We start from the raw sequence: 21,979 nt of genomic DNA, 5'->3' as shown, positions 1-21,979 counted from the left end.
TCAGGTAATATAGGGCATATTAGCAAGAACCTCGTTAAAATTATCGCCGTTTTAGCGGCAGTTCTGAAGAAAGGCCTGGAAAGTTAACTATTCAGCTCCTTTTTGTTTGCTGGTTTGCTAATTAGCTCACAGCCTACCAGAATGTCTGATTTTCTAAAGACATCTTGTAGACATTGAGGGGCATATTAACAAGGGCTGGCGATAAATATCGCAAAGCGCACTTAGCGCTTGCATATTCATCGCCGGCTATCTCTGGAATTTGTCGCCCGGTTAGCACGTTATCAACAACGCGCATCGCTGAGGCAATAAAAATTCCAGCGATAGTGTGGATATCGCCATTTTCAATGGTGGAAAATGGCGATATCCTAGATGATAGGGCCTGTGGTTTCAGCCACAGAATCCACCCCCATGTTAAGTATGCCTTATTCAGGAATTTAACAGACGTTAAATTCCTGCGTTAAGGCATACTTAACGCGATTTAAATAATTGCTACCCTTCCTTGTTAATATCGCAAAGCTGCCTTTGCGATATTTTCACTGGTTGGTTTCACAGCCACGCCTACTTTGCATCTCATTAGCGATGCAAAGTTAGGCGTACTGGAAACGGGCGCTAAGTCAGCAAAACAGGCAACAGCGTGTCTTTGCTGATAAGGCGATATAATTATCGCCGCTTTTCGGCCGAAAACGGCCGCAAAAGCGGCGGTAATTTTATAGCGCCGCCTTGTTAATATTCCCCAAAGAAAGTTGACCTAGGAATGCATTCGGCCCATTGCTTAACATTGGCTTTGTGGTTTGTAACTCACATTTTATGGCTTTCTATTTGCTGGCTTTATTTTCTTGCTGCTGTTTAGTTCGAGTTCATTCCTCACATTACCCAAACCTTGTTTAGTGTATTCTTCCACAATCTCGCTTTCTGTAAACAGGCCTTTGAATCCTGTTCTTATCTTGTCACATTTGCTGTGCATTCCAAGACAGATGTAAAATGTCAAGCTGTGTCTTCCAGGGAGCACGGTGTTTATTTTTCTTTCTCTCACTTCAAAGTGAGAGGATTTATGTGACCATCATGTTGGCAACTGATGGTCTGCTTGAGGAAGGCTGCACAATGTTATTTTTTTTTTCTAGCACACAACTACATTTAAACGTCTATAAATGAACTGTGCTGACGGTCAATGTAATACATTGGGTGATGACATTTCCACACATTATCGTTACTGTATGTGAGTGCAAATGTAATGGTAATTTCAACTGAAGATGTGTTGTCTTTAATGGTAGTACAGTACCATACCATGCATACTCCACATTACCCCACCCCTCTCTACTCTGCATCACTCCACTCCTCTGCAGTACTACATACTACAGCACTCCTATCCACACTGTATCAATGCTCTCTTCTCTGCACCACTCCACTCTACGCCCCTCTATTGTATACCACTCCATTATATTCTATGCCAATGCACTCTAGACCACACTACTCGACTATGCACCACTGCACTCTTTACCTCTGCACTCTACACCACTTTGCACCACACCATTCAATGCCACCCTACTCTGCAACACTGCACTCTATGCCACTGCCCTTTATGCCAATACACTCTGTACCACTCCATTGTACACCAGTGCACTCTATGCTAATCCCCCTACTCCACTCATATCAAGTCTGAACCACTGCTCTCTTTGAAACAATCTACTCAACGCCACTGCACTCAGCACCACTGCACTCAGTGCCACTGCACTCTACTCTGCTCCATTCTGTGCCACTGCACGCAATACCAATGCACTCTATACGACTTTGCTCAAAACTAATGCACTATATGGCAATCTACTCTTCACCACTGCACTCTACGCCAGTATAGTTTATGCCACTATATTTTACGCCACTGCACTCTACACAACTCTATTTGACCCTGCATCATAGCACTCTACGCCACTCTATTCTACTCTGCACCACTGTACTCTACCCCACTCTACTCTGTAAAACTGCACTCAGCACCACCCCATTGTACGCCACTCTGCTGTGTGCCACTGCACTCTACGCCAATGCACTCCATGCCACTGTACTATACACCACTGCACTCTATGACAGTATACTCTGCAACACTGCCGTCTGCCATTCTACTTTATGCCAGCCTTTGCCACAGACATCTTCATCGCTCCACTCTACACCACTGCACGCTACGCCAATTCACTGCAAGTCACTCAAATCTACTCTACACCACAACACTCTACGACCCTCTACTCCATACCACTGAACTCTACTTCACTTCACTCAACTCTGAAACAATCTTCTCTGTCCCACTAGAGTCGACACCACTCTATTCTACTCTGCACCACTCCACTCTATGCCACTTCACACCATCCCACTTCACACCATACCACTGCACTCTACGCCACTGCACTCTACACCCTTTACTCAAAACCAATACACTGTATGCCTCTGCACTGTATGCCAATCTACTCTGCAGCACTGCACTGTACGCCACTACACTTTACACTATGCCACTGCACTTTATGCCACTCTACTCTACACCATTGCACTCTATGTCACTTTACTCTGCACCGCTGTATGACATTGCACTCTACACCAATGCACTCTATGCCACTCTAATGAACTCTGTAACCCTCTCATCACCATCTTTTTTAGAGGCTCAAATATGTGAAGAAGATTGCTCTGTTTTTATCTCCTTTTATATAGGGTTGGAAGCCCAGGTAATAAATTAGTGGTACAGGCCAGTTCTGAAGTGGATACCGAAGTGATAGCTAATGTACAAGTGGCAGTAATCTTGTCAGAGATAATTTGCAATTTGAAAGCCTCTGGGGCAGGAGACCCAAATGGTCTTCCATTGGTTATATTTAAAAAAGATCCAAAAAAATGGGTATCCATCCTGAGCAGGTTTTTTCAATGGAAAGGAGCTATAGTGAAGCCAGTTCATAAAAAGGGCAAAATGAATCAGACAGCTAACTACCGTCTGATCTCTCTTTAAGACATCCCATCCGAACTTTGTGCCCAAACATTGTTAAAGCATCTAGCGACCTAGGCTTTTCATACCGGACTGATCCCAATGGAGCAAGGAGGCTTTAGGCTAAAGCATTCTATGATGGATTATTGCTTCACGCAGTGGGGAGTCGCAAGGAAGTCTGTAGAGTCGGTAGGTGGCCTTTGTTGCTGCTTCGTTGACTTCTGAACACCTTTTGACAAGGGGAATAGAGGTACGCTTTGGCGTAAATTACAGCAGTGGAAGATATCTGGAGCCTGTTGGGCTTGGTAATAAAGCTCGATACTCACTGGGTTCAGATTGATCTTGATGGACTTGGAAGCCTGACTAGGAACATTCTGGTTGAGAACCACTTGCGGCTGGGGTGCGTTTAGCACCCCTGCTATTTAGTCTGTTCATTACAGACCTCTCCCAGGTTCTGGGTGCTACACATAGTTATTCACCAAAGGTTGGAGGTAGGCACAATAGTTGCCATTTGTAAGCAGACGATCTGGTGGTGATGGATCTTACACCTATAGAGCTGCAACAGAAATTAAATGCCCTTAATGCTTACTGCCTCGAAAAATAAATTATTGATAAATGTTGACAAGACAAAAAAAATGCTTTCGCTAGGAGGAAAAGGAAATTTGCGAGGTTCCTAGGTAACATAAGATGAGAGCAGGTTAGAGAGTATAAATATTTGGAGCTAACCTTTTCAGATGATCTGAGGTGGGATAAACAAATGGCTTCTCAGAGGCATTAGTGAATGTGATGAAAAGGTTGGGCAGTAAGTTTGCTAGTCATACCTTTAAGCCATTAAGTAAAGTTATACAGGGTAAATTAATTCTGCAGGCCTTATATGGAGCTGAGGTGTTGGCTTTGGAAAGGCGGGTCGGATGGGAAGGGCTAGAAGGTAATTCCCTAAAATTGCTTCTTGATCTCCCTAAAAATTCTATGATCCAAGCCAGTGGTTCCCAAACGTTTTTGACCCGTGGCTCCCTTGACCTAATTGGCAGTTGGCCGTGGCTCCCCACCATTTTTTTACCAGCGCACCGGGGTGCCGTGGCACACACTTTGGGAACCACCGCAGTAGACCTTTGTACTCTCTATCATTCCTATGTGACTCCTAGAGTTTATCCATTGTATCTCTTCCTTAAGTGACTTTACAACCTGTACATTTGCAATTTTTTCTATTTGTCTCTTCCCTGTGTGACTTTACTACTTGTACATTTGCAATTTATTTCTGTTTATATCTCTTCCCTGTGTGACTTTATAACTTGTAGTATCTTTTATGTAACGCATGTAATCCTAAATCCTTATGTATCGCAACTGGTTCTTATGTAAAGCGCTCTGACACCTTCGGGTAATGTTCGCGCTATATAAAATAGCATTAAATAAAAATAAAACCAAAGGGTGTATGTTCTGATATGTATCTTATTGTAGTGATATTTCTGCTTGGTTTTAATTGCAATTACGTTTCACTGTCTCTCATGAAGCACACTTAACCCCTAGGAACCATGTGATATATGCAAAGCGATACTCTTTTGCGTCTTGTCCCGTTTTGTAAAATTGCACAGACAAAAACACAATGGTCATGTCTTACGAATTTATGTAACTTTTCATTTGAGAGACAAACACGTGTGCCCAAGGAAAACCTATCTGTTCGCGCCGAGTCAGATGTGCAATCTTGGGAACGCACACGTTCAATTAATCGTGCTTCGGAAGTCGAGGCGACAAAGTCTGCACATTTTATGGGATACAGCATTTTATCTATCTCCTCAATTAGGCAGCTGCAGTTTTTGCCATTTCGCCCACTGCGTTATTTTCTGTCTAGAAATTTCAGAACACGCTGCACAGGTGCTTGTATTTCCATTTATGTGATGGCTTGCTACAGCCATGCTCATTTCCTATAATAAGACCCTCCTTATACGGCCAACTCTTGCGCTCTTTCATAAAAAGGCCAGCAAGTAAGTTGCTTGCGTTAAATTTATATGACAGAGTAATGTCTCGGAATGAATAATAAGCTTAAATAACCATAAATTGAAAAGTCATCCATGAGCTTTGGAAATACATTTGCATTACCTTTGTAGACAGCTTGCAATGCTTAAGCGCCACCTCCTGTTTCATTGATTAACAAGCATTTACAATGCAATGGTCTCGGCTTTGTTAAAGTTAGAGCTATTGGCATTGCAAATGGCATTTTTTTCATTTTTTTTTTAAACAGAAATAAATGGTGTTGTCATTTACAATGGCAATAGGTTAGCATTAGAGAGTAGTAGAGAGTATTAGCGGATGCAGAGTCACGCACACACACACAGCCACACACACACACACACACACACACACACAGAGCCACACACACACAGAGCCACACACACACACACAGAGCCACACACACAGAGCCCCACACACACACAGAGCCCCACACACACATAGAGCCCCACACACACACACACACACACACACAGAGCGCCACACACACACACACAGAGCGCGACACACACACACACACACACACAAAGCGCGCCACACACACACACAGAGAGCGCCACACACGCACACACAGAGAGCGCCACACACACACAGAGCGCGCCACACACACACACAGAGCGCCACACACACACACACACACACACACAGAGCGCCACACACACACACACAGAGAGAGCGCCACACACACAGAGAGAGAGAGAGAGCGCCACACGCACACACACACACACAGAGCGCCACACACACACACAGAGAGCGCCCCACACACACACACACAGAGCGCCACACACACACACACACAGAGCCACACACACACAGAGAGCCACAGAGCGCCACAGAGAGCCACACACACAGAGAGAGCGCCACACACAGAGAGAGAGAGCGCCACACACACACAGAGAGAGCGCCACACACACACACAGAGCCACACACACACACAGAGACACACACACACACACACACACAGCCACACACACACACACACACACAGAGCCACACACACACACAGAGAGCGCCACACACAGAGAGCGCCACACACAGAGCGCCACACACAGAGAGCGCCACACACAGAGAGCACCACACACAGAGAGCGCCACACACAGAGAGCACCACACACAGAGAGCGCCACACACAGAGAGCGCCACACACAGAGAGCGCCACACACAGAGAGCGCCAAACACACACAGCTCTCTGCCAAGTAACGCCCTTGGCAACAGAGTCACGAAAAACCGGATCACAGGCAGGGAACAGAGTCACGAAAAACCAGATCACAAGCAGGGAACAGAGTCACGAAAAACCAGATCACAAGCAGGGAACAGAGTCAAGAAAAACCAGATCACAAGCAGGGAACAGAGTCACGAAAAACCAGATCACAAGCAGGGAACAGAGTCACGAAAAACCAGATCACAAGCAGGGAACAGAGTCACGAAAAACCAGATCACAAGCAGGTAACAGAGGCACGAGCAGGTAACAGAGGCACAAGCAGGTAACAGAGGCACGAGCAGGCACGAGCAGGGAACAAAGGCACGAGCAGGTAACAGAGGCACGAGCAGGCACAAGCAGGGAACAGAGGCACGAGCAGGGAACAGAGGCACGAGCAGGGAACAGAGGCACGAAAAAGAGGCACAAAAAAGAGGCACGAAGCAGAAACCCTCATTATCCCTGTGCAGGGCGAGCTTGCAGCCCAGTCACATCTAAAATGCAGGCTCAGGGGCCTCCTTAAGGGTTTACCACCTTGGGCACAACACGCTCACTGATAGACTTCAGAATGTCACCAACACTCACGGCACATCGTTAACTGGCCTTCATCCCTCTAGAGCAAGCACAGCCAAAAAGGCAAACTAAGCCACTTTCTCTCCAATTTCTAAAGTGATAACATACAACTCACCATGAAAGTTTGTGGCCCCAAGACCTGCTTTTCTTGAGTCTCCAATGGCCTAGATACTATCAAAGGCTGTGCACAAGAGAAGCCTGAAATTCAATCAGCAAATAAAATATATTACGTCTTCTTCCCCAAGCCCTGCCCTGGCAAAACAAACTCACCCAGTCATTGCTCCTTCAGCAGCTCTGCCCCTTAGCCCCCCCCCCCATTAAAAGATCCCTGGGGGGCTAGCAGGTGCTCTCAGACTACCAGTGTCAGGAGCCTTTCATCAACAATGTCACCAATTCAGCAGAACATTCTTAAGCACCGAGTCCAACATAAGATACATGCACAATTCAGGTACCACTGCAAGCTATACAATACACTGCGCCAAATACGACTGCAATATCAGTTGAACAAACTTCAGAAAGCCCACCGCCTTCTTTTGGTCCAAGTGAAAAAGACACAACATAGATAGCTGTTGTCTCGATTAAGCTGCCCCGGCTCTTAATCTGAAAGTGAAGAACATTCACGGTTCCAATATTTGTGCTACCCCTGGACTCTTTTTGCAACACAATGCTCACTGACACACCTAACAGTCTATTGAACGGAGCCATCCACAAGCTGCTCCCCAAAGCCAAAACTTGCAAGAATCCAGAGTCTAGAACAATCAATCGGCCCAAAACCCGAGCAGGCCTGACTGAGCTGTCCTTTAGGAAGGGCACGGATCCTTCCTCTTTCAGAGTGTGAGGGACGAATGAAACGACCTCTGAACTACACTGAGTTTCCTTTGCTGCGCTCCCCGGCTGAGTGACTGTCACTTGTCTTGCACTGAACCATCGCTCGGCGTCTGGCATTCAGGACTGTGCTTGACACACAATCATTCAATCAATCAGAGCATTTATATAGCGCACTACTCACCCAGAGGGTCTCAAGGCGCTAGGGGAGGGGGGTCCGCTACTGCTCGAACAGCCAGGTCTTGAGTTGCTTCCTGAAGGCGAGGTGGTCCTGGGTCAGGCGGAGGTGGGTTGGGAGGGAGTTCCATGTCTTGGCGGCGAGGTAGGAGAAGGACCGTCCCCCTGTGGTGGCTCTTCGGATGCGGGAGATGGCGGCGAGGGCGTGGCCGGTCGATCGGAGCTGGCGTTTGGGAGCGTAGAAGTTGAGGCGACTGTTGAGGTACCCTGGGCCTTGGTTGTGTAGGGCTTTGTGTGCGTGGGTGAGGAGACAGAAGGTGATTCTCTTGTTGACCGGGAGCCAGTGCAGGTCTCTCAGGTGTCCGGAGATGTGGCTGCGACGGGGGATGTCCAGGATGAGTCGTGCTGAGGCGTTCTGGATCCGCTGGAGTCTCTTCTGTAGTTTGGCGGTGGTTCCGGCGTAGAGGGAGTTGCCGTAGTCCAGGCGGCTGGTGACGAGGGCCTGGGTGACCGTCTTCCTGGTCTCGGTGGGGATCCACCGGAAGATCTTACGTAGCATGCGCAGGATGTTGAAGCACGACGAGGAGACGGCGTTGACTTGTCTGGTCATGGAGAGGGAGGAGTCCAGGATGAATCCCAGGTTGCGTGCGTGGTCTGTTGGTTTGGGTGCGCTGCCTCGGGCGGGAGGCCACCAGGAGTCGTCCCAGGCGGAGGGTGAGGATCCTAGGATGAGGACTTCCGTCTTGTCCGAGTTCAGTTTCAGGCGGCTGTTCTTCATCCATTCGGCTGCCTCTTTCATCCCTTCGTGAAGGTTGGCTCTGGCGGGGGCGGGGTCATTGGTGAGGGAGAGGATCAGCTGGGTGTCATCGGCGTAGGAGATGATGTTGAGGTTGTTCTGGCGTGCGATGGCTGCGAGGGGGCTCATGTAGACGTTGAAGAGGGTTGGGCTGAGCGAGGAGCCTTGGGGAACGCCGCAGATGACTTCGGTGGCTTCAGATCTGAACGGGGGGAGGCGGACTCTCTGTGTCCTTCCGGCGAGGAAGGAGGTGAACCACTCCAGTGCCTTCTCCTGGATTCCGACGTTGCTGAGACGCTGTACTAGTGTACGGTGGCAGACAGTGTCGAAGGCTGCGGAGAGGTCTAGGAGGATGAGGGCTGCTGTTTCTCCGTTGTCAAGCAGTGCTCGGATGTCATCGGTGGCTGCGATCAGGGCGGTCTCGGTGCTGTGGTTGGCCCGGAATCCAGACTGTGAGAGGTCGAGGGATCCGTTCGTCTCGAGGAAGGCGGCCAGCTGCTTGTTGACGGTCTTCTCGATGACTTTTGCAGGGAACGGGAGGAGCGAGATGGGGCGGTAGTTCTTGAGGTCCGTGGGGTCGGCTGATGGCTTCTTGAGAAGAGCGCTGAGTTCGGCGTGCTTCCAGCTCTCCGGGAAGGTAGCGGTGTCGAAGGAGGTGTTGATGATGTCTCGCAGGTGGGGTGCGATGACAGCGTCGGCCTTGTTGAAGACGTGGTGGGGGCAGGGGTCGGTCGGAGATCCGGAGTGGATGGAGTTCATCGTGCGGACGGTGTCTTCGGTGCTGATCGGGGTCCAGGCGCGGAGGGTGGTGGTGGGGGGCGGTGGTTCGGACGTGACGTGCGTGAAAGAGAAATGAAAAATCATCCTGCAGCTGCAGGGTACCCAGCATGTAGAGGTTACCAGCAAAGGGGCGGTGCGCACTTTCCCAAAAGTACCCACTTTCTTTAACTGACCCGAGGACCATAGAAGGGCCTCTCTCCTATACCCAGCAACCAGACAACTGTCGTTAGTTCGGGGCCCCCAGGTTGATAAACCATTCATCTTTGTTGAAGTAACGTTCCTTGAATTGTGGATTCTGCCACAAAAAGTGGAAGTATGCCTCTGCCTTGAATTGGCAGGATTTGTAGTGCACAAGATATATCCCTGCATGGGGTGCAAAGTTTGCAGACCTGAAAAAGGGTGTACCCCATATTTCTGGTTTCCAAATGCTGCAAAAATAAATGTGTGTGTCTGATGCAAAACATTGCATGCTTTAGCCAAGTGCCAAAGATCAGAGTGGGAAGCGAGACGGAGCTGAGTAAAAAGGGGAGGGGGGAGGTGGGAAGAATTGGGGGCAAAGACCAGGCGGGTGCCAGCCTTGTGCCGAACTGAAACTCCCTGGATGAGGGGGTTTGGGTTTGGGTTTTGGGCTTCATCTCCTTGCCGCATACTTAAATTAAACAAGCTTTCGTGGAGCCAATACGTCTAGTGTTTTTATGTTTACTGTGATTTTGATTGGTGACAGTAGCGGAAAACGCATGATGGAGCTATGGGGTGAGGGGAACCAATGCACACAAGAGAGCACAAAAGGAAAGAAAGAAGGAACGGAGGGATTGATAGAAAGATGGGTGAATGGGGAGATACATGGATGGATTGGAAGATGGAGAAATGGATGGATGATTTTGTAGACAGAGGTTGAGGAACGAATGAAGGGATGGGGGATGAGAGGTGGCTGGATGGGTGAAATGATTAAGAGAAGGATGCAAAGATAGAAGGATGACTTGAAGTAAGGATGATGGATGAATGGGGGAGTAAGGATGGTGGTTGAATGAGAGAAATAAAGAGGATGGCTTGACAAGAGAAGTAGGGACAGATGGAGAGTCCTTGATACAAAGGTCCTTGACAAGAGGGCTGAGTGCTATTAGGCACCAGGGCGCTCTCTCTTGCAGGACCCAGTATCCCCTTAGTAAAATGTATTTATTGAAACCCATGTTCATTAGAGGGAAAATACCATGTTTTTTTTTTCTATCGCATCGGATCTGGCCGTGTGGTGCTCCTTACGCACAATATTAGGATGCTCTGCTCACGGAGCGGCTCCCTACCCGACAGGCTGCCTTACCCCAAGACAAAACAGGGCCAACCAGACTTACGCTTAACGAGGCGCGTTCCCAACAATTGCTAGCGTAAGCAAAACGCCATAGCATGGGGTTTATGAGAGAGAGGGAGAAAGAGGGGCGTGTGGCCCCTGCGCGTGCGTGCGCGAGTCGGAGGACATCGTAACAACACATAAATAAAACAACTGCATCGTGACTGTTCGTAAGAAGATGCGCTTTGCTTTAAAATGCAACGATTTGCAATTGTTTAACTAAATATTGAATTCAACACTAGAGGCGTGCTCGTGCATTAAAAGGGCACTCTGAATTCTCGCTGGCTGGACGGCAGGTTTTTGCTGCAGTCTCCTGTTAAATATTGGCTCCTCTTGGTCGCAGTGCCGGCATGCAACTCCCCATCCACCACACACATATACACACACCCCTGTACCACTCTGTCAACATGGTAAAATACACACGGAAGCATACATGAATCACGTGCCTCCTTTCCCCTCCTCTTATTGGGTCTCATGTGTGCATTATTCCTCGTAGATATCACAAATGCCGACGCACGCGGCGTTTCCGGTAGAGTCATTGTAGACACACAATAGTGGTCTCGAAATACAACAAAAGAGATACGTGTTTGTAAAAAGAAACTCAAGCCGCAACCGCAATGAAGACAATAATTACACCCTAAACAAGCACTCACCTGCTCAGGCGAGGAATCAGCGACTTCTTGCAGCGGCAGTCGGGGCAAAATGGCATAACAAAAGCGCCGCCATTTTTGCGAATCGGGGGCGTGTATTTAGCAGTTGAGTGACGGATGACGTCACGGCCTAAAAACTGCAAAAAACACGCCCCCGAATCGCAAAAAGACGGGGCTTGAACCGAGTGACGCCCCTCTACTCCAATGGCTGGCCAGCATTTACGAGGCCAGCCAATGGAGAAGAGGGGCGGGTTCAAGCCCCCATACTGCCAAACCATGAAATCTCGGACTCCGCCCACTGCGTGGGACGCTAGTCCGAGACCTAAAAAGTGCAGTAGTCCAGTTAGCAGTCTTACCTTATTGTCTGTTACGCCGCACGGTAAAACTCTAGCTGTCTTCACAGTACTTTTAATGATATTTGCAAGTTGCAGAACAGTATTAAGAGTATCTCGAGAGACTAGGCGTGAATTACGAGTAATTACAACTCTTGAAAAGTTATGACGGAGACGTGGCCTTACGGCCTGAGCGGTAGACTTTTGAATTGCGGATTAAGGCTCAAGTCCCAGGTTCTGCTCAACATTTCAGGGCAATGGGTGCACTGTCAAGATGTCCACAGCACTCTCCGTAACCTCAACGAGCTGTTAATTGAGCCATTTAAATGCAGAGGGTGAGGGCTGGGATCACGTTCAGCACAAAGGAGGGGGAGGAATTGCGGCTGCAATTTTCACAACCCACGGCGCGGCGCCCCTGGCTTCCCATCACGGCGCACCGGGGTGCCGCGGCGCACACTTTGGGATCCAAGCTATGAGGAGGGAGTTGAGAACCCTGGCCTGGAGTGTACTGTCAGATGCAGAGCTGTGTGCCTCTATTTTTCTTTTAAAGATGAGGGCCTTAGCGATACATTATCAGAGCAAATCTTACCTGAGATAATGCCAATCTTCTCTGATAAAAGGAACCTGGTGGCAATGATGCTACAGCATTTAAATGTCCCAAAGGGCGTTGTAGGAGGATGGCTTGGTATAAGGTGTTCATTTAAAGGAGTGACGCACCTTGCACTACGACAGGCAACCCTTATGGTGATTTTAGCGGTCTTTGATAACCTTAAAGCTCTCAAAGGGGTAGCTGCGGAGAGTAGCCTTCAGGCTTATCTTGAAGGAGTGTAAAGCAGCTTGTTTTTATCTCATTTAATTAATAGTGTAGATTAGATGAGAAAGAACCACACAGTGTTTATGAAAAATAAGGATATTTCTGTTTCTGTGAATATTAGTTCTGTTGTTTCTTCTTGTTTCTTTGCTCTCCGCACAATACGGAAAATCTCCCGGTTTTTCTCTTTCCCCGGCCTTAAACTAATTCTGATGGCGATGGTCCTGTCCCGGCTGGAATACGGGAACATTGTATATAATGGCGCTCCTGCATATGCCTTTCATCGCCTTCAGTTAGTCCAAAATCAGGCTGCCCGCCTGATTTATGGCCTGCCCAGATCCCATCATATCACTCCCCTACTCAAATCCCTAAATTGGTTGCCCATCAAGGAACGGGCTCTCTTTAAATTGGGCTGTAGCACGTTTCAGGCCTTGGCGGGGACTGCCCCTGATTTTATTTCTTCCGCCATCAGTACTTACTGCCCTAACAGAGAACTTCGCTCGTCCACTAAATTTTTTCTTTCTGTTCCCCGGTTCAAGAAAAGGAAATCTGGGGGCCTGAAATTCGCTGTCCTCGCCCCCATTTTTTGGAACTCCCTTCCCCTTCACATTAGATCTATTTCCTCTTATCTTGAATTCCGCAGGGCACTCAAGACTTTCTTATTTTCCCACGCCTTCCCACCTCAGTAATTCCGTCGCCCTAGCCATGGGTTAAGCATCCTCCAAGCGCCATGAAACCGCCTGGTATACGTGCGCTATATAAATTCCTGTAAATTCAAATTCAAATTTCTTAACACAACACAATCACTGCCACTTGGTATATCTCCTACCCTGGGATATCAATAATATACATAAGAATACTACAAAGAAATCAGGTAAGTAGCAACAATATACACTGGTCTCCAGGAGAGACCAAACCATATACTAAATAAGTGGAATGCGAACTACAAAGGAGAACTTGTCCCAAAGGACTTATAAGAGCTTGGTGAACCGGGAACAACCCAAGGTAAGTACCCAGCAAAACCCAAGGAGGTTGTGTGCCAAATGGAAACAAAGCGGCGTGCTCAATAGAAGTCAATGGAGACGTTGCGGTTGCAGTTTTAAAGAAAATTAACCTTCCCATAGGACCAAGAAAAAACCCTTTGGAGGACGAAAGGTTGTAGAGCCACCCCACCCCTGGAGTCCAGGAACCAGGTTGCCTGCACTAGGATAGACGGTGCATAGGGGCGAAGTGAGGTCGGAACGACCTGTAGTTGACAAAGGGTGGATTATTGAAGAGGTGAACCTGCAAGCATAGGGGACATAGCCTATGCCACATTGCCCACCGATTTCGGGAAGTTCAGAAATGTTCACAAGGAACTTGTCGCTGCAGCTGTGGGGACCCAGCAATGCTGTGGAAGACCAAGAGCCATACTCGAGCTGTCCCACGTCGGATGACGGTTTCCAGGTGGTCGGTGTCCGGCAGGAGCAACAACAATCCTTAGTTGCTGCAACTGGCGTGGAAGACGAAAATATGTAATCGTTGGGACCAGCAAAGTCCAAGGAAATCACCATGGGCAGGAGAGTCAGAGCAGACCTCGAGCAAGCAGAGGAGTCCACCAAAGCAGACGAATCAAGAGGATTCGCAGGCCTCAGGCACACATATCGCGAGAGGGCCTCAGGCAGCTCACAAAAGATGGAGACCCATGATGTAAAACTGCAGGGAGGATGCTGTTCTTCAAGGGGTAAGGTGCTGGAGGCGGGAGCTTCTTGTAGCCCCAAGATTTATAGAGTACAGAGCCAACAAGCCTTTGCAACAACACATAGAAATGGTGCACAGGGGCTCGGTCTCAGCGGCTCCGAAAGGGATACCGTCCTCCAGGTTGCAGGGAAGACAGGTCAGGCCTATGGGGAGCCACAGACCTACCGCCTGTGTTACTGAGTCTCAGAAGATCCATAGGATGATGGAATCAGCAGACCGGTCAGCTTGGATGCGGTGCCTGCAGGTACAAGGAAGTGACTCCTTCACTCCAAGGAAGCTTACTTTGGATGTTCTTGATGCACACAGGTCCCTGAAGATCCTGTGCGAAGCACAGACACAGACAAGGCATAATATTTGCAGAACAGTGAGACCAGGAGCAGCAGGAGTCTTCCTTGATGCAGTCTCGGTACCAGGTGATGTCTAGCAATGTCCAAGTGTCCAGACGGTGAAAGAGTGTCTAGGTTTCAGAGATGAGTCTTGTTCCATGAGGAATATTAGGATCTAGACACCTGGGATCCCCTAAATACCCAAGGAAAGGGTTGGAACAACTCAGGGAACCCTCCCAGAGGAGGGGCTGGCCAGGGGGGGCGGGGGATACTCCACTCTCCTTTGTCTAGTTTTGTGCCAGAGAGGGAATCAAGGTTTCCTGTACTGGCACAAACTAGTGTTTGCGAAGAGGTCACCAAATGTGGCCTTCAATGCAGTCTAGTGGCACTGGAAAACGCCCCTACTTCAGCCCAATACACTAAATCCTGTCTGGGAGGTGGTCACACCTTCCTATGACAGGAAGCCTATTGTTCTGCCTTCCCCTGCTCAAGCTCAGCTCAGCAGCAGGAGGGCAGAACAGTGTCTGTGGTCGGCAGCATCACTAGCTTGCTGTCAGGCCCTGAAAGGCTGTAACTGGGGACACAGGGGCTCCTCTAAGAAGCTCCCCAGTACATGGGATCTTACCTCGAACACCGGAATTGGGGTATGATTCCAACATGTTTGATACCAAACATGACCCGGTTGGTGCATCCATTATATAGTTAGACATCTCGTAATTACTGATGTCCAATATATGTCTAAAAATGGCTGACCGCACTTTCAAAGCCTGAAGGATTAAGTCCAGGGTTTGTAGGAGTGTCCTGCTCATGCACACTTATAACTAAGAGACCTGCCCTCAGGACTGAAGGGCCTACCATAGGGGCGACTTATAGGTTTTAAGTGCAGTGAACCCATATATAAGAGAACTTATATCTGTTGTGAGAGGTGCAAGCACCATCTCACACAGGCTGCACTGGCAGGCCTGTAGTCAGAGTTTAAGTAGACTCCCATAGGTGGCACAATACCTGCTGCAGCCCATGGAAGACCCCTGCTGTACCTATGCCCTGGTACCGTAGTACCATATACTAGGGACATATAAGGGAACACCAGTAGCCAATTGTAGAGGTACCAAAGTACTTACCAAACCCATTATGGGAGGGAGAGCACGGATGCTGGGGTCCTGAGTAGCAGGATCCCAGAAAACTACAGTCAAAACATACAGACATCAGGCAAAAAGTGGGGGTAACCATAAAAGAAAGATCCTACATTCCTACAGGCGCATTGAAGGAGGGGAAGTGGTTCCAATCAACCAGTACACATAGGCAAAGTGCCCTAGAAACTAGTTGGATGGAGGATTTGTTACTGAGTCTCAGAAGATCCATAGGATGATGGAATCAGCAGACCGGTCAGCTTGGATGCGGTGCCTGCAGGTACAGGGAAGTGACTCCTTCACTCCAAGGAAGCTTACTTTGGATGTTCTTGATGCACACAGGTCCCTGAAGATCCTGTGCGAAGCACAGACACAGACAAGGCATAATATTTGCAGAACAGTGAGACCAGGAGCAGCAGGAGTCTTCCTTGATGCAGTCTCGGTACCAGGTGATGTCTAGCAATGTCCAAGTGTCCAGACGGTGAAAGAGTGTCTAGGTTTCAGAGATGAGTCTTGTTCCATGAGGAATATTAGGATCTAGACACCTGGGATCCCCTAAATACCCAAGGAAAGGGTTGGAACAACTCAGGGAACCCTCCCAGAGGAGGGGCTGGCCAGGGGGGGCGGGGGATACTCCACTCTCCTTTGTCTAGTTTTGTGCCAGAGAGGGAATCAAGGTTTCCTGTACTGGCACAAACTAGTGTATGCGAAGAGGTCACCAAATGTGGCCTTCAATGCAGTCTAGTGGCACTGGAAAACGCCCCTACTTCAGCCCAATACACTAAATCCTGTCTGGGAGGTGGTTACCTTAAAATTAAGTGCTCAGCTATCCCTTTCGTAACCTCACAGAAGAGCACAGATTTGTTATCATACCTATATAATATCCCAGACAAGCGATTGCGTAATGAAGTCTTGCGCTTCAGGGTGTGATTCAATCCTGGTTGCCGTATTAATGGATTAAAAACAGAGGTTGTTACGAACAACAGTCAGCACCCCTGTAAGAGCGGAAGGAAATATTCAGTGAGCCACCTATTGATGGATTGTGTATTCTTTATTGAGGCAATGAAAAAGGCACTTTCGGCTGTTTAAAAAAAAGACAGGATTCAAACTAGGGAAATGGGGCTAGAGTTGATTCATAGTCCCAGATTCCGAGATGTAGATATTGCTGTTGGTCAATATTTGTGTAAAATCATAAAGACTCAGGTGGTACTATCTTCACCTTAGTGTTCAAGATCTAGGTTGGTATGGGTGTGTTAATATTTAGTAAAGTGATGCCAAGTGCAATGAGAAGATCTCCATATGGGAAGGTTGGGATAAGCTGTTATGCGTATTGTACTTTAGAATCCTGATTGGGGTCAAATGAATTGTTTGCTACAAGTCAAATGCATATTGCACTTTAAAATGCTGACTGTGGCAAAATTAAATGTTTTGATATTAGTTAAACTCCTATTATTTTTAGTTAAATGTTTTCAACATGTGAAATTCTGGGTTGTGGATTGTATTGGGTCTGGGTAGGGAGAAATTTTAATGTTTATATGGTTGTAATTGTATACTTTTTAAGTATGCGTGGCTCAATGATACAACCATGCTTTGTTGTTTTACGTTACTAAAGTTATCTATTTTTAGGAATTGTACATGTATGTAATATTTCTGTAAGAATATATTTCTTGGAAATAAAGTATTATTGACTGACTGACCTACTCCACACCACTGCACCTTACGACACTCTACTCTGCAGCACTGCACTCTCTACCACTGAACTCTGTGCCACTCTACTCCATGCCACACTGTTCAGGGCCACTCTATTCTGTGCCACTAAACTCTACTCTGCACCACTATACGCCACTCAATGACAATGCACTCTACGCCACTCTAATCTACTATGCACCAGTGCACTCTGACTCTGAACTCTATGTCACTTCATTCTACGCCTCTCTACTCTGCACCACTCTATTCTATGCCAGTGTACTCTACTTTGCACCCCTGCACTCTTCACCACTGCACTCTACAGCATTCAAGTCCATTCCCCTCCCCTCTGCACCACTTCCCTGTATGTCACTCCACTCTGCAACACTGCACTCTATGCTGCTGCAGTCAATACCACTACTGAATACCACTACACACTACCCTGCACCACTCCACTCTATGCCACTTCACTCTACTCTGAAACAATCTACTCTACAAAACTGCACTCTATGCCACTTCACTTTACACTACTCTTCTCCAATCTGCACAACTCCACTCTATGCAACTGCAATCAACGGTGCACCACTCTACTTTATGCCAATGTGCTCTATGCATCAACTCTATGCCACTGCACTCTACCCTGCTCTGAAACAATCTACTCTTTGTCACTGCACTCCATGCCACTTCAATCTACACCACTCTACGCCACTCTGAGCCACTCCACTCTACACCACTGGACTCGACACTGTGTCACTCTACGCCACTGCACTCTACACTACACCATTCTGCTCTCAAGCACTGCACTCTGTGCCAGTTTTTCCTCTACACCACTTTGCTGAAAAACCAATGCACCCTATGCCACTGAACCTACGCCAACTATTTTGTGCCACTGTAGTCTACAATATTCTATTCTGTGCTACTCTATTCTGTGCCACTGCACTCTATGCCACAGCATGCTATGTCACTCTACACAATTGCGCTATATGTCACAGCACTGTTCCCCACTCTATTCTACTCTGCACGACTATACTCTACGTCACTGCTCTCTGCACCACTCTACATCACTGCACCCTATGCCGCTCGACTCTATGCCACTGCACTCTACGCCACTGCATCCAACAAAACAATTGAAAAGGAGTGTTTACTTTGTTAATCTATTTTTCTGCCAAAATTAAAGCCATCAAAAGTCCAGAAACATTTCCAATATTAGACCATTCAACAAAATTCAATCTTCAGGAGTCTTGTGATTACTTTCCAGCATACAACTCTTATTCTTTTTTCAAAACATTGTGGCTTCTAAGCAGTGGGGTGACGTAAAGTAGAGCATACGAGTTTTCAAGATATCTAGGAAAACGCACTAGTGCGACGCTAAGGCCCACACTGCTTGTGCTTATTTTTTGTCTATGCCACTGCACTCTACACCACCCTACTGCACTCCACCCCACCCTACTGCACTCTACGCCACTGCACTTGACATCACTGGGCTCCATGCCACTGCTCCACTCTATTCTATGCCAATGCACTCAACATCACTGTACTCTATCCTGCACCACTCTACTCTACTCTGCACCACTCCACTCTATGGCACTCTATGGCACTTCACTCTACGTCACTCTACTCTGCAACAGTGCTCTCTCCGGAACTGAGCTCTATGCCACTCTACTCTGCATTGCTCCTTTCTACGCAACTGCACCCAATGCCAATCCACTCTAAGCCACTCTAATCTAGTCTCCAGCACTGCACTCTACTCTACTTCACTCTACCTGTAAACAAACTACTATTTGTCACTGCAGTCTATGTTACGCTATTCCACTCTGTGCCACTCCACTCTACGCGACTACACACTACTGCTCTCTATTCTACACCGCTGCACTCTATGCCACTGCACACTACACCAATGCTTTTCAGAATCCAACTCCTATTCTTTTCTCAAAACATTGTGGCTTCAAAGCAGTGGGGTGACGCAAAGTAGAGCATACGAGTTTTTAAGATCTCTAGGCAAACACACTAGTGCGACGCTAAGGCCCAACTGCTTCTGCTTAATTTTTTGTCTATGCCAACTGCACTCTACACCACCCTACTGCACTCCACCCCACGCTACTGTACTCTACGCCACTGCACTTGACGTTACTGGACTCCACGCCACTGCTCCACTTTATTCTATGCCAATGCACTCAACATCACAGCACTCTATCATGCACCACTCTACTCTGCACCACTCCACTCTATGCCACTTCACTCTACTTCACTCTACTCTGCAACAGTGCTCTCTCATGAACTGAACTCTATGCCACTCTACTCTGCGCTGCTCCATTCTACGCAACTGCACCCATTGCCAATCTACTCTAAGCCACTCTAATCTACTCTCCATCACTGGACTCTACTCCACTTCACTCTACTCGTAAGCAAACTACTATTTGTTACTGCAGTCTACGTTACGCTATTCCACTCTGTGCCACTCCACTCTACGCGACTACACACAACTGCTCTCTATTCTACACTGCTGCACTCTATGCCACTGCACGCTACACCAATGCTGTTTACACCACTTTACACAAAACCAATAAACTCTACAACACTGCACTCTATGCTAACCTTGTCTGCACCAATGCACTGTATGCCACGATACTCTACTCTCCACCGCTGCACGCTATGCCACTCTACACCATTGCACTCGGTCACTTTACTCTGCACCACTTTATGCCACTGCACTCTACACCAGGGCACTTTACGACACTCTGCTCTGCAGCACTGCACTATCGGACACTGAACTCTATGCCACTATATGCTTCTCTACTATATGTCACTTTACTCTATGCCACTACACTCTACTCTGCACCACTCTACTGCACTCTACGCCAATGCCATCTACTGTGCACCACTTCACTCTGAAACTTCACTATACGCCACTTCACTCTGTGCCTCTCTACTCTACTCTGCACCACTCTACCTAATGCCAGTGCACTCTATCCCACTTTACTATGCACCACTACACTCCTAACCACTGCACTCTACACCACTCCAGTCTGGGCCACTCCACTCCACAACACTGCACTTTACGCCAATGCACTCTACGCTACTACTCTATACCACTCCACTCTAACCTGCACTACTCTACTCTACACCACTTCACTCTAGCCTGAAACAATCTACTCTACGCTACTGCACTCTTATGCCCCTCTACTCCACTCTGTGTCACTGTAATCAGCATTGTACCACTCTTCTCTGCACCACTCTACTCTATGCTACTGCACTCTACCCTTCACCACTATACCCTGCACCATTCCATTCCATTCTACTCTGAAACAATCTACTCTATGCCACTGCTCTCTACGTCACTCTAGTCCACTTCACTCTACTCTGTGCCAATCTAGGAAACTGCAGTTACGCTATGCCACTGTTCTCTAAACCACTGCGCCAATGAACCGTACACCAGTTTACTCAAAACCAATGCACCCTACGCCACTTTATCCAGGTATGTTTGCTAATTCATCAACCTTCTTCCACTTGTACCTCTACTATTCATACCACAACTACTGTCATTATAAAATACCTAATGCTAGGACTGATAGTAATAGTAATAGCTTAGTTAGTGTCATATGTGTCTCCAGCAATGTGGGATTAAGTGCTGGAGGATGGCTGACAAGGGCTGTCTCTGGGACCTGGCATGTATGGTGGAAGCCTAAATGGTGATTTCCCAATTTCAGGTCAAACTATAAGTTTTGGAGACTTGCTGTTAGAGTGTGCCTGGCCATTGTTAACAGCTGCTATTCAAGACTATACTGTGTGACCTTTATAACCAAGCATTTCCAATGTAATAGGTTTCGCATTTGCGAGTGGTTTAAGCTATTGGCATTGTAAATGACAATGCTTTTTATCCATGTTTTGATAATTAACACATAAATACAAGGCATTGTCATGTACAATGCCTATATCTCAAACTCTTGTAAATACGAAACCTATGCAATGTATTTTGGGTAGGATGTAAAAAGCAGGAGTCCTGGGATTGTTGTTCACCAGGAACGCTGCCTCCTTCGTTGTTATCCACTTCTTTTCTTTAGCCCCATTGACCATTTCTCGTACGATTTTCCGCAATTCTGGTATCGGGTCTTTATTAGGGGTTGATAATTAGCACGAACACCAAGCAACCGATTAACTTCGGCTTCTTAGTCGCTCGTATTGAGAACAACTACTGCTCCACCTTAGTCAGCGCTTTTTATGGTCAGTAAGGGGTTATTTTGCAAACTTTTTACTGCATCCCAATCACTCTTAGACATATTCTTGTAACTAGAATTGGTATTATTACATTCTAAGTTCTCGATGTCCTGGAGTACCTTAGATTCAAACACAGCGACCTCCGGGCCCATAGCCCCACTGGGAGGGCAGAATAGCGAGGGTCTTTTTAAGTGGTGTACAGGTTACAATGTGAGTGTTGGCTGCAATATATAGGCCTCACAACACGCAAAATAAAAACAAGGATCCAGGAACACCTTAGCACGATAAGAATGGGCAAATTAACCACGAAACTAGTCCAACATTGCCATACCACCAAACATGGCTTCACTTGGGTAGTACTTGAAAAAGTGACAGGCGACCCCCAGACTATTGAAAGACTGCTGACATCTAAAGAGGCGAGATGGATTTTTCA

This window comes from Lissotriton helveticus, chromosome 4_1 (genome assembly GCF_964261635.1).
Source record: "Lissotriton helveticus chromosome 4_1, aLisHel1.1, whole genome shotgun sequence".
Taxonomy (NCBI): Eukaryota; Metazoa; Chordata; class Amphibia; order Caudata; family Salamandridae; genus Lissotriton; species Lissotriton helveticus.
This window is presented reverse-complemented; position numbering follows the sequence as displayed.